This window comes from Aptenodytes patagonicus, chromosome 15 (genome assembly GCF_965638725.1).
Source record: "Aptenodytes patagonicus chromosome 15, bAptPat1.pri.cur, whole genome shotgun sequence".
Lineage (NCBI taxonomy): Eukaryota > Metazoa > Chordata > Aves > Sphenisciformes > Spheniscidae > Aptenodytes > Aptenodytes patagonicus.
The window spans coordinates 3271273-3285452 of NC_134963.1; positions in this window are offsets into that span (position 1 = coordinate 3271273).

Here is a 14180-nt window from a genome sequence, read left to right on the forward strand (position 1 = left end):
GACTTTTAGCCTGTTTTTGCTGAGAGTCCAGGTATTTGGAAACACAAAATTCTCTTAAGTATCAGGTTTAAGCTATTAAGTGTGAACTGTAAAATACAAGGTCGGCTGCTTTAGTGACAATGTCTGAAGAATATAAATGCTTGACTGACGTAGAAGGTGGATGTAAGGAGCCTGTGGAAAAAAAGGTTTACTCATTGTCTGATTCAGAATATAGTATTTAAACCTTCTTGGATTATAGCAGTCAAATACAGTACTTTGCAGTGAGCATACTGTCCTCTAGAGAATTTGGATCCCCATTCCCTAATCAGGTTGATGAGCATATTAAAATGCAAATAAAGGAAATATCACAGAAGAGTTGATTATCTCATCATATGTGAAGCAGCTGATACAGGAACATATCTGAAGCAGCACTAGGAAAGCTTCTTTGAGACAATGGGAAGGAGTCTCATATTTAATGATACAAAAGGAAAAAAAAATTGTTGATTAGCCTAGTCATGGGATTTGATTGCAGAACTTAGGTGGGAGCTACGTTAGAAACTTCTCCCAGAATGGTGTTAGCACCAGCTAGGACATTAAGATGTCTAATTTTTACTGTATTAAAAAACAGAGATGCACACCAAAAAGCCCTGGTCTAGACAATAAAACAGAGACAGTACTTATGTGAAGTGCTTTTCTTGTTAGGAGGTATTTTGATCTCTTGCTGAAAAAAGCTGCAGTAACAAGACAACGCAGTCTCTCTTGCTTTTTATACTTCAGCTGACTTAATTAAATTTCTTTCACTCTTTGCATGTGTAAATATAAGCAAAGCCTGGAGGATTTAGCTTTCATTAGTGCTTTGTGTAGGGGAAGGAAGAAAGGAGGCACCACTTCCACTTTACTTCGGGTTTTGTGAATGTGAACTAATCTAAATGTTTGTCTAGTCCAATGTCCTTTCTCCGACAGTGACCAGTAGTAGATATAAGAATAAAGTTTAGATAGAGTGATGCTACCTTGGGTGAACCTTCTCAGCAAGGCACAGAAATAAATTTTCCAGTGTGGACTGGAAAGAGTATCTTTATTTCCTGTTAAAACTAGTAACTTAGTGGTAGGGAAATGGAACATCGTGGGGTTTTGTTTTGTTTGGCTGGCAATAAAAGGTGTTCCTACAGATGAGTGTTGGGAGTGCTTACATGTGATACTTGCATTTGGCCGAGGAATGCTGGTACATAATGTTCTCAGGAAACAGTTTGACCCTTTGTAAGTCTGGTGAGAAAATCCAATCTGTTCTTCTGAAACAAGCTATGTCACAGTCTGCCAGTTTTGCTGCACCTCCTTCTAGCAGCAATTAGATCATCTGTCGTATCTGGAGAGCTCAGCCTATTGCACTTCATACAGTAGTTCCTGTGTTGAGTGTTGAGTCCTGTAGCTCATGTTTGACCAAAGCCTATGTAGTGTAAACTTTGAAGGGACGGCAGGATCCTTGTTCTGGGCTTTCTCCTTAGCATTAAACATTTCTATTCCTTTGTCCACTTTCAGCCTTTACAAATCTGCAGGGTACAATCAGGAGCGAGTGAATGGCTATGAGGAAGCGTGAGCTGCAGTCTGATTCTTGTCCTTTGTACGTTGGATCTGTATGCAGTCCTCTGCAGCCAGATGCAAGCTCTTGGGTTCCCCCCCCCCCCCCCATGCTCTACAAAACACTGTGGGGCCACAGTTAGTGCTGAGCTGAGTCTGGACAAACAAAGCCTGTAGAAGAGCAGCATGCTGCTAGGCTGCATGCTGTCCTTCACCAGTACATTCATACGGCTTCCAGCCAGCTCAGTCCTATGGCAGAGCCAGCTCATCCCTGCTAGCGAAAGGATGTGTGTGGCACAGGCTCGTGTATCCATAAATGTTTTCTAGTCTCCCTCGTGCTCTGAGCTAAGTATACAGCTGTAGCCTCATGAAGGACCAGGCTTGAATTTTCCAGGCTGGTATACACATTTGCCAAAAGCACACTGGGCTTGAGCAATGATTCTAATTAAATATCTGTTAAATCTTTAAAGCTATTGTATTAAAACTTAGCATCATGCTGATTGGCTCATTTATGTTATCTGTCTGAAAAGAAATCGGATTTATGATTTACTGTGTGAATATCGGTAGCCAGCTGCTTTGAATCACACATACAATGAAAAGGGCCTTGCACACAAATTGCTGAATACTTTCTGATATTTGAGAATTGGAAATAAATAGAAGATCTTTTAAAAGTACAGAAACTCAGTGAATAAATTGTTATTAAAAAGAGAGCAAATAATGACTAAAGAGCAAGATCAGTCAGCGTTTATGGAATTTCCTGACTAATGTAAGCTACAAAGAAACTTTTCTCAAAAGCAAAGCAAGCTGGAATAGAGTTACATCATGAGTAATGAGCTGAGTGAGTGATGTAAGAGAGCAAAGATTTATTTTGGATTGATTTAACAGGATACATTCATCCTGACCTTCTTGAACCATAAATGTCTTGTGACAGTTTGCTAGATAGAGCATTGCACTTATTATCTAACCTGCTATTTTTCATCAGCTGCTTATACACAATGTAGGAAAAAAATGGAGAAAGTGGTGGAGAAGTTATTAGAATCATCAACTTTAATTGGTAAAGGCTAAAACCACTTGGAAGTGGCTGTTAGAGAATTTCAGAGTATCCTTCTGTCTTTTTAATGTAACATTTTCTCTTTGAAATTATTTCCCAGGTTCTATTAAAAAAGATTTCATGGCAAGATGTCCTCCTTTGTGCCAGGTTGTGTGTCTGCAAATAGGAGGTAGACTGCTTAGTTTTGTTTTAAATATTTGACATGTTCCAACAGTAGTCTCCACTTTCACTGTTAGACTTGACTTTCATTGAAACTGAGTCCTTTTGCAAAAGATCTTAAAGAGGATTCAGCTCTCTGTTTTATTTTCTGTTCCTGGTCTGCATATGGAATGCCTCTTACAATGACTTTTTGAGTGCTCCTTTGCACTGGCACAAATGTCTATTGGAACAATTTGCAATGTGTAGCTGTATAAATGTGAATTTAAAAAAACAAAAAAGTTCCAATGGTGAGTTGAGTAGCAAAAGTAGAGGGCTTGTTTGGATTCAGAAAATCACTGAAATTTAAACTCAGTTTAAAATCTTATTGTGGGGAGGTAAGAATGTACACAATTGCTCTTCTGGATAAAGGATGATTTCCTCAATTCTTTTTGCATGCTCGAGGAAAATTCACACAAATGTGGTCATCCTTCAAAATATTTTCTCTACAGACGATTGGTTTATATAACGTGTGTTGGAGGTTTTATTCAATCTGGAAATGGAACCCATTCTTGCAAATGACTCAAGGATAGAAATTAGATACAATCTTAGACAGCCTATGGTAATTCAGTGGTTGACTGGGAGAAGGGGGCAGGGGAGAGGAATAAAATATTTTTGCTACACATGTTGCACCTAACATATGTATTTAATTTGATGCATTTATGAAATTAAGTTTTGGGAAAAGCTATGTTAGACTCCAAAAAATATCTGCACCAAACCCATGTTATTTATATTGTAGGACAAACTAGATATATGAACTAAGAATAGAGCCATGTAAGTTCATGCTTTGCAAAAAGCATGATAGCAGCAAACAGTCCCTATCTCAAATAATTTAGAGATAGTAATCACAGCTCACGTGTGTAAAACTCAGCTATCTTTAGACCAGCTAAATTATAACTGCCAAGAATGCAATAGTATATGTTACAGAGCATATCCAGGATTTTTAGTAAATATTTAGCATTAAATTACTTGTCTTGGATTATTATTAGCACTATTGCAACGGTAGTACAGACCCTGGTGTTGACTTACTGCTGTCTCATGTTTGTCTGAAAAAACTGTAGTTGCCATGGAATAGAAATGTGCCAACCTCTAACCATGTGACTGGCTCGATATAAGAAGCTTTCACCTCCTTCCCCCACCTCCCAGACCAATTCTTGCTGTACTTTCTGTCTTTGAAACATCAGACCATAATGTGAGCATCAAACTCTTCTCTCCCCCCTCTCTCCCCATGACAACTGAGTTTCACAGTACCAGGAACTGGGTATTCAATAACTGCAAGTATTGAGAAATGATAAAGGTATGAAAGTTCATGCCATGTAGCACTAGGAAGAAAGGAGAAACACTTGTTATCCCTGCTTTACAGAAGAACAATAGATGCACAGAAATTGGGCTGCTTGCTGGAGATCATTCAAAGAGCCTGCAGCAGGGGTTCCAGGCAAACTTCTTTTGCTGCATTTGCTCTCTGGCTACAGACTAAAAGGGCAGCTTAGGTCCTATTGCAGGTCTCAGCACACAGTTAAAACGCTCAAAGCTTTTGAATACAGTTTTTGCACCTAGCTCCCCTGGTAGCAAAATCTCAACTATAACTAGGTTAGGGATTTTGTTGCTTTGTATTAGCTGTCAGGGTGAAACAGTTATTGCTATCACAATGCTAAATGAGTCGGATGGAGATGGAGATCAATTGCTGAACAAATTAGCAACAGTATTATCAAGAGGAAAAAAGAAAGGTCTGTGAGAAACAGCGTATGCTTTGTTATCATGCAGTCCTAGGATGGAAGATACAGAACACATAGATCAAAATATAATTTAGACCTTGATCAAGAGCATCATTGTCATTTAGCTACATTCAGTGAGAGTCAAAGAGTAAAGAACTCATCTGTATTTCTTTATGCTGAAATTGTTTTCTTCCAATATGTGACTGGAAAGTTATTCAAGTATATTGCTTTATCGGCATATAATTCATGTGCTGACATTGTTTCTATTCTAAAAAAGTTAGTAAACAAAAAATCACTCTATAAATTACTTTTTCCTGGTGTCGTGGTTTAACCCCAGGTGGCAACTAAGCCCCACCGAGCCGCTCGCTCACTGCCTCTGCAGCAGGATGGGGGAGAGAATCGGAAGGGTAAAAGTGAGAAAACCCGTGGGTTGAGATAAAGACAGTTTAACAGGTAAAGCAAATCCACGCACACAAGCAAAGCAAAACAAGGAATTCATTCACTCCTCCCCGTCGGCAGGCAGGTGTTCAGCCATCTCCAGGAAAGCAGGGCGCCATCACGCCTAACAGTGACGTGGGAAGACAAACGCCATCACTCCGAACGTCCCCCCTTCCTTCTTCTTCCCCCAGCTTCATATGCTGAGCATGACGCCATACGGTGTGGGATATCCCTTGGGTCAGTTGGGGTCAGCTGTCCCGGCCGTGTCCCCTCCCAGCTTCTTGTGCCCCCCTAGCCTGCTCGCTGGTGGGGTGGGGTGAGAGGCAGAACAGGCCTTGACTCTGTGTCAGCCCTGCTCAGCAATAACTGAAACACCCCTGTGTTATCAACACTGTTTCCAGCACAAATCCAAACCACAGCCCCACACTAGCTACTGGGAAGGAAATTAACTCTATCCCAGCCAAAACCAGCGCACCCAGTAACTTTTTTGGCATAGCTTATTAAGAAAACTTGGATTAATGGTCCAAGAAATTGGGAGCTAATTGTTCATAAATGTTGACAAATGAGAACTTTATAACAAATTTTTTAGTGAGGTTCCTAGGAGTATTCTTATTAACTCACAATGCTAATGATACATCAAACATTTATGATATATTAAGATGCAGAGATCCATTTCTCAGGAAATGATCAGAAGCTGGGGCTGTCCTGTCTGTGCTTGAAACTTGATGGGTGAGGCAGGCAGTCTAGAAGTAGTTAATACCTGAAGCATGACTCTTGGTCTTTGGGGTGTAAAAGAGATCTTTCCCTGAGGGAACTTGTGATCAGCTAAAAGTGCCTATGGATAAGTTGTTTGAAAAGATTGTGTTTAATAGAATAAATTCTACAGATAATGAAGTGACACAAACTGTTTACAAAGTCATTGCACAACACTACAGGGTATTATGCAGGAGGTTGTAGAAGCTCCAGTGGAAGCAATGGCAACTCTTTGTGTTAAGTTGTGCTCCTCCTTTAACTGAAAATAATTATGTAAATAACTTGTGTCACTGTTCTTTGGTGCTAAGGAAGAACCGCAATGCAATAGAAAAGATATTCTAATCACTACATCTAATTACACTGAAATGAGAATTACTGAAAATCTTCAAGTGGTAATTATTCTTTTTATTATATTTAAGGCAATCAAAGCAAGAAATGCCATCTTCTTAGTTTAGTATAAAAAGTCTGATGTAGGGAATATCTAAGAACTTTGAACCTACTGGAGTTTTAGTGCTCTAATATTTTTGTCTTCTTCCTCTCACCCAAAAACATGCAGGACAAGCGTTTCAACTTAATCATTGCTTGATATTTAAAAAGCCATGACTCCATACAAGGCTTCCATATCTTGTTAAAATTAGCTCTGTATTTTCTCAGCTTGGCTTTATGTGACTTTATGCTAGTTGGCTTTTTGCTATACACGGTCTAGGTAATTGCTTAATCTGTGTTACTATGGTTGTGAGCCAGAAAAATTGCATGTTGCTCTTACAGAAGAGGTCCTGTCTGAAATGGGGACTCAGTTGGGCTAAACATTCTGTGCACACAGTTATATGCAATGATTGACTGAAAAAGCCATCTAATTATAATCAGTGCCTTTGCCAAACATTGTTCTAAACTATTAAAACTACTGTAAAACTACACTATAGTCCAAGGTAAGTACCCCACACTGATAGAAAACTGTTGGATTCTAAAGTAAAACTCTGAAAACATTAGTCTCTCCGAAAAACTGAAACAGGTAAACTGATGAAGCTGAGACCCTACATGGAACAACCCTCCCTATGTTATCGAATTTTTCAGAAGAGATCTTAGGCAACAGATTTTCCCTGTCATTTGATTTCACAGAAAGAAGAATGCTAGAAGAGGTAATCAGGAGCCTTAGCAAGCAGAGACTGAGTCAGATGAGGCTCTAACCTTGACAGAATCCATAGGTTTTCTACGACAAAGGAAGAGTATGGAGACTTTCACTAGACACTATGTATAGTTCTGTTGAAAACTGAAAACTTCTCTACGGACATCTTCAGAAGCCTGTTATTGAGTGAGGGATGGGGTGAAGGACCATACTCCAGCACTATCATAAGGAAACGGAGCCTTGAGTCTGCAGTTCTCTCATGTGGCATTATTGATGTCACCAAGATCCCTGAATACTCATCAGACTATTGTTTTTTATTTTTATTTCATTTTTGTCAGCCTGAAAGTTCAAGGGTTTTTTGTTCTTGTTTTTCTTCCTACGCTACTTGAGACCCTTAGAAGGAAAACTTCCCAAAGAACTTGCCCCGTCTTACCTCTTTGTTCCTTTCACGGTAGCCCTGATCTCACCAAGTGCGAGAATGATACATACCAAAATACTTGTCCCTGAGATCGAACCTGGATCTGCATACCTTGGAAGAGTCACATCTCTAATGGAAACATATTTTTTAGACTACTGATTTTTCTTCTTTTGTTTCTTGTCCCATGTCTTTAAAGCACAACTTTCAAAGAGATGTTTCTTAATGAAGCAGCACACCCTATTCCCTCTTTTCTTCATCTTATATTGAGGGATTGGTAGATTTATAATGATGCTTTCTTTGGTTTTTTGGGGTCTATTTGCCAAGTTCAGTTGTCATATGGAAGACGGGTTTTGGTTGCTTGGTAGTATTATTATAAATATAATATTTAGCTCTTTGTCTAGATTTTTAAAAAGCCAGGTATTTAGCTCCTTTTTGCTTTTACTGTTCAAAATCTGAAAACACCACTGCACCTTGTTTAAGTTCTCTCTTTCCCATGGTTTGCCTGCTACAGTTTGAGTTCTGTGTTCTTTTGTGGTTGACACTGCTTGCTTTAGTCATTGTATCAGATCAAAACAGGAATTAAAGCATTTGCTTTCATGCTGTCATCTGTTGTTAAATTCTGTTCCCCATATACTTCTCATTAATTCCCCCAGACATAGGCTGATCCTAAGGCTGTTCTAGGATCTTTAAATGCAGGGGAATGCGTGTATTGCAGGAGGTCCTACCCTGAGAACCACTGAGAAAATAAAGGGGTAATAAAGATTGCTTTCACTGTGGTTGTGAAATGGCTACAAGGTATTTGCTCCAGTAAGGAAGACTAGCTGTGTAAGTTTGACTTATTCTGGCTCAGCCAGTACGTGCAACTTCACACTCCCGCGTGTTGTTGAAAAGGGGTGGCTTGCTTTCTCCCTCTCCAGGAAAGGTACTTCTCTTCCCGCCTTGCCTAACTCTGGGTCAGCCTTTCACTGGGCTATTTCAGCACACTGTGTCAGAAGAAAAATAACCACATCCTTTTGTCAGATTACACAGCAGTTCCTCTCAACTTCACGCTGATTTGTATGCTTTGCAATGCTTTGCTTTTGAGATTTAGCATTCTTAGTACTTTTCTGTTAATTTCCTTTATAATAGGATTTTAATACATAGAAAGCAAATGATCTCTTTGGAATGTTTAAAGTCCTAATCTAGCTGTGTAAATCTTTCTTATTATCTAAGCATTTCCTAATGTTGATAGCTATTTTTAAAGCATTAACTTTTTTGTGGCTTTCACAGGAGTCTTGATTTGCATTTGGTGGCTAGGCACGCAGACATTTGGATCTGTTACAATATACCATTTAAGTGTGTGCTTATTAGCATAAGCAGCCTTTTAGTCTGGAAGATAAGACTGTTGCAGTCTGTAAAATATGAAGTATGAAGTTGAGTAGAGGTTTTACCAACGGAGAAATTTAGTATAGTGAGCGTATGTTAGCATGGCCACCTCTTCTGAAGCCATGAGAAGTATTGGTTAGGAGTATTTCTTTTCATTTCAGTGGAAGGAAGGTGACCAAATAAAAGACCAAAGTCAACTTCAGTGTGAGTCTTGGCTTTAGCAACATAATTTGAACTTGCTTAAAGTTATTTTTTAGTGACTTTAAAACAGAAATTTTCACTGATACGGTAAACATTTTCTCCCGTCCTTGCTGTTAAGTTGCTTTTCTCTTGATAGCAATCTCTCTTTGGAGTCTCTATGTAGTAAGAATGATGTATCATAATCATTGTTATTACTGCCAGAATAGATACAATATTGAATAAAGACCAAGGAATGGTATAAAAGGACTGTGTGTGTGTCTGAACAGAGTGCTGGTAATATCTCTAGTGGGGCCTAATTTATTTTCCCTGGTGCTGGACCGATTGAGTCTCACCACTACTGGAGTCCCATAGATAGGGCAGTGAATTTTGTAAAAAGAAATCTTGTGTCAGATACTTTCCACATTTAGATACAATCATTCTGCGTGCCTTTAGAAGAAGAATAATATGATTCTTTATAATTTAATTCTTTATAACATTGCATTGTTTATATATTTTATATAAACTATATAATTGCAGATAATTATATATTCATTATACATTATATATTGTAATATTATATTATAAAGAATTGAATTATAAAGAATTATAAAATAGAGAGAGATAAAAGTCAATATGGCTGTCCAATTTATAGTGTTCTGTAGAATGCACTTTTTATAAGATAGTCTTTCATTTGGTTTCTGCGCAGTTTAGCATTCCATATGAGGCGACGTTTTCTATTGATTTTCAACAAGATCATTTCTAATACGTATAGAAATATAATTTTCTGGTCTCTATTTTAGTCACGTGTTGGATGCATAGAAGATGTGGTTTACGTGACTTGTTTCTGTATGCTTTAAACACAACTGTTCAGTACACAGAGTGAGTTTCCAAAGAGTTCAAAATTTTGGTATAAAGATCTTTTGAAAGATTATGTTAGGCACTAATTTGGAAGCTGACTCTTCTCTGTTTGGACCATGTAATATTTTCTAAGTTCCTAAAGCACCAAAAAAACATCTTAAAGAGTTGGTGTGTTTGTTTCAGTGTGTTCCCTTCTACAGGGATATCTGGTAGAATTGAATAGGAATTTAGATTTTAAAGCTTTTATGAAGTTAAACATTATGTTACTAACAAAGCAGTGTCTCTCTGTTAATAAAGCTCTGTTGATCAAAATAGAAGTAACTTCACTTTGAATAATGTCTGTAGAATGCCACTGGTTTATGTGTGCATGGGGAATGTGTTTGCAGAAGTCTTTAATATGTGTGTTTGTGCGCTATGCAAAGGACAGGATGGAATACAATTTAAAGAGAACTCCATTAACCTGAACATTTGCTATGAAGTGTATGAATAGCATCTCCACAAAAGTTTTGATAAGCATGATTATGCATGTTTACTTGTAAAAGTACTTGATTTTAGCAAAAACATATGTGATCTCAGGAGATTGCTGGAGATTTAAAATAAAAAAATTTAAAAAAAGGTTAAAAAAAATCCAAATAAACAGAGACTTAAGTAGGTGCTGAAGGGTTCTGTTTTAGAAACAAAGTAAAGATTGCGTATTTACAAAATACTGTCAGGGGCAGTCTGCTTAGAGGTAGGAAATTGTGAAATGCTCTGCTGCTCCATTCAGTAAACACTGCAGGAATTTACATGTGCTTGTGTAGTACCATGAGATGCCGAAATGGTACTTGAGCTCAGAATGGTATTGGTTAGGAATTACTGCAGGTCTTAATTGAAGCTATGTTTTTTTGTTGTTTGTCTTAAATGAAACCTTAAGCATTTTCCCCCATGTTGTAATCTAAATTATAAATGAGAATATGGAAAACCTAGCAGAATTTAGACTTATACAAAAAAATATCACATCAGTGACACTGACCATGATTTCTGGCGTTTCTGGTATTAGTCCACTAAGAAAAACAAGAACAGAGTAGGTATCTCTAAGGATTATTGTAGACCATTGCTAGTGAGAGAAGACAACAGTGTTGCTGGAGGTGGTGCACACAACTCCAGAGAACCACAGGTCTTCGTAGTTGAAGAACTGGGGAAAGTGGGGGAGAAGAAAGGGACAGAATAGGGATGGACTTCACACAGAGCAAGCTGTGACAGTTAGAAGGCTTAGTGATGGCTGGGGAGACTCCAACTGCAAACTAAGGCACTCACAACGTGATTTATAAGATGGTTTGTGTAATAAGATTTAACAAGATCTTATTTGTCACTCTGAAAGAATAGTGTGTGGATACTAACAGCGTCCTCAATGCTGTCCTGGTTTTCAGTCTTATAGTGGTTTTTTTCTATGCTACTGCATGCTTCATCCATTTGCTCATGCACAGAAGGCAGTCAGCTGTGTATTCTCTCTTGTCTTGCCTTACATTTCCTCATACAGCTGATACCCCCATGTTATCATTCCCCGTAGATGACTTCTGGAAGCAAGGAAATAGGATCTTTCTTTGTACACTGCTCGTGGTTGTCAGATTACTTGACTGTTTAGAAAAAAGGTATGCACAGCATTAACAATTGATGCATATCACATCCAGAAGGTGTTGTTGTTACCTGTTATTTACATTATATTGCCCATTGTCAGACTATGACATTACCTGTTCTATCAGAGATGATAGGAAAGAAAGATGATGATGCAGTTGTTGTACTCCAGTGGTAGCTAATGCAGCACTGAGCGGAGAAGAGATGCCGACAAGTTAAAATATGGAGTTAAAATACTGAAATTGGAAAGAAGATGTGGTTAGGTTAAAACATTGTAGTACAAAGATGGTGACAATTTGGATAGAGGTGTCTGTATAGCACTGATTCTTGATATTTAATAGCCCACAAGACAGCTAAAGTGCTCTTTTAATTGCCCTTTGCATGCTGAATAATAAACATTTAATCAAATGAATTTAAAGAAACTGCAAATAAATGAAAAACATTTTTACACAAAGCTTGATGCTGAGAATTCATTGATGAAGTATATGGCTGAAGCTCTTTAATTAAGCACTAGAAGATACTTTTGCCAAATCTAACATTAGAGAGGACTTTGTCTAATAATGTATAACCATTAAGTCTTTGACATACAGCCGTGACAATGATCTTAGTAAAGGATTATGGCATTGTGTTAAGCACAGGAGGAAGCTACTTTAATACCACAGTATTAAGCCACCACAGTATTAAGCCACCCCAGTGAACTCTGGAACAGCACAACTTATCTAACACATTAAAGTCAAATTCAGGTTATTAAGCCTAATTAAATCTATTTTAACAGGATTTAGCAGCATCTATCTAGAGGTTACCAGTCTTGATTTAAATTTGTCTAGAGCCTGCACCAATGCTACATAAGTCACTGAGAAGATTACTGTGTGCTCTGGTGGTCTTTGGATCAGGCTGATCTACAGACAGATGCACACCGTGACATCAACATAACAAATGGCAAAATATGTATTTCTGCAGCCATCCTATTATCTGGCAGCTGTTCTATTAACATCTTTCTGAACCTACAAGACTGCTACCCAGTTAATGGCTCATAATGCAGATATATAATTGTTGACTGTTTCCTGCTAAGCAAAGTAATCTCTATGCTCTATTCACAGTTATTTAACTCTTCACTTTGCATTTCTGGAATACAGTTCAGAGCCCAAAAACAACAGTTCAGCATCTTCCTTTTATTCAGTGTTAAATCTCCGCCCTGCTGAAATGCATATTTATAATCCCTCTAAGCTGTTTTAGAGATAATTGTTTTGGCTCTGTCCTAAATGTTAGGGATATTTTTTACTGTGCCTTAATTTGTGCTGATGTTCTGTTGATCAAATTTTCCTTTTATTTTAAATCAGTGTAAAGACTAGGATATTCTAGTTTTCTCGTATATCGATAACTGCTGCAGAAGATAAGCTGTCTAGCATAAGGAAAGACTCTGAAGGAAGGTGTCAAAAGGCTAGAGACAGCAAAATCCAAGAAGAGTTGTTTTGTCAAATGGGTTCACAAGGGAAAGAAACACAGAACATACTGTGCGGCCTGATGTTTTCATTAGCTGTGAAATTTCCAATGCAAGTTAATCTGTAGTTTCCTGTTAGAGTGTAGGCCACAGCCATCATTTTTTGCCAAAAACCCCTGCATTTAAAAGTATTGTAACAATGCTTTTTAAACTGAATCATCTCAATCACTTTGGAAAAGAAAATACAGCAGTCCCTAAAGAGGCAGGAGTACAGATGAGTGCAGATACTGTGCAGTTCACTACTGCCTTCCTTTGCTCTCCTTTGCCTCTGCAGCCTGTAACTCTGTACCTTGAACTTCTCTCTGTCAGGAGAGGTTCTCTGTCAGGAGAAACTTCAGAAATTAAAATCACATCCCTAAAGAGAGAACTCGATTCAAAGCAGTATAGTCCACTGATATACTAGTACAGAGCATAATGATTAGCAATACAGAACACTCCTGGTGGTCTTTATCGTAATTTGCTATTTATACAAACTGGGATTTAATCATTAATGAATGGAAGTGTGGGGTTTGAATGTAAAAGATACAATAGCTGTCCTAGTTTTTCTCACTGAGGGCTTTTTCCTCTGTTTGTGTCTTGCATTTGGATATAATTGGAAGAATACTATTCTGCAGACCCTGCAAAAGAGGAGCATGCACGTGCATTTCCTTCTCAGGAAGAAAACTATTTAACAAGTTCAAAACCTGACATTTTTGTCTGGATTTTGTGCAGTGTCCTTTCTTTCTAACGTAGTACAGCAGAAAGCTTGTGTTTTAAATTTGCTGTGAAAAACAGAGAAGAGGTGCTAGAATTAGGGATGACATACAGCTTGTGCACCAGCCTAAATCTCCTCTATATGGACCAGTCCTTGTTTGATCAGTGGTTAATTTTCCACTGCTGTATCAGTCTTGTATACTCACAGAGTGTGCATTATGGTAATATTTGCATGCTGTTGGATTCAGAACCAAAGTGGCTGTTGTCTCTGTAATTCATGTAACTTTTTTGAATAATTTCCTGCACAAAACGTGTTCAGAAATCCCTGAAGGTTTCTATAACAACAGAGATGAGTTCAGGACTCAGAAAGTAAATGCTCATTGAAATGCTTGAAGGAAGCTTATTTCAGCAGGTATATTTCCATAGTGGTGAAAGTCCAGTATATACAAATTAAATCAATTTGTATTAGTTACCTCAGGGCAATGCCAGCTTTGCTAAAGTGAATGCCTAAGTTTTGCTTCTGAAAGCTCCATCTCTCATAGAAACACTCATATGGCACATGCTATTAAGTGTCTCCCTAACCATCCTGCTTAATCATTTCATGGTTTATGTTCTTTGCATTGACCTCATGACTTCATCTTTAGGTGCTTTATAATAAGACATGATACAGTGTGAGTACTGTAACATTAGGGGATGGCGATGAGGAAAGAAAATTGACT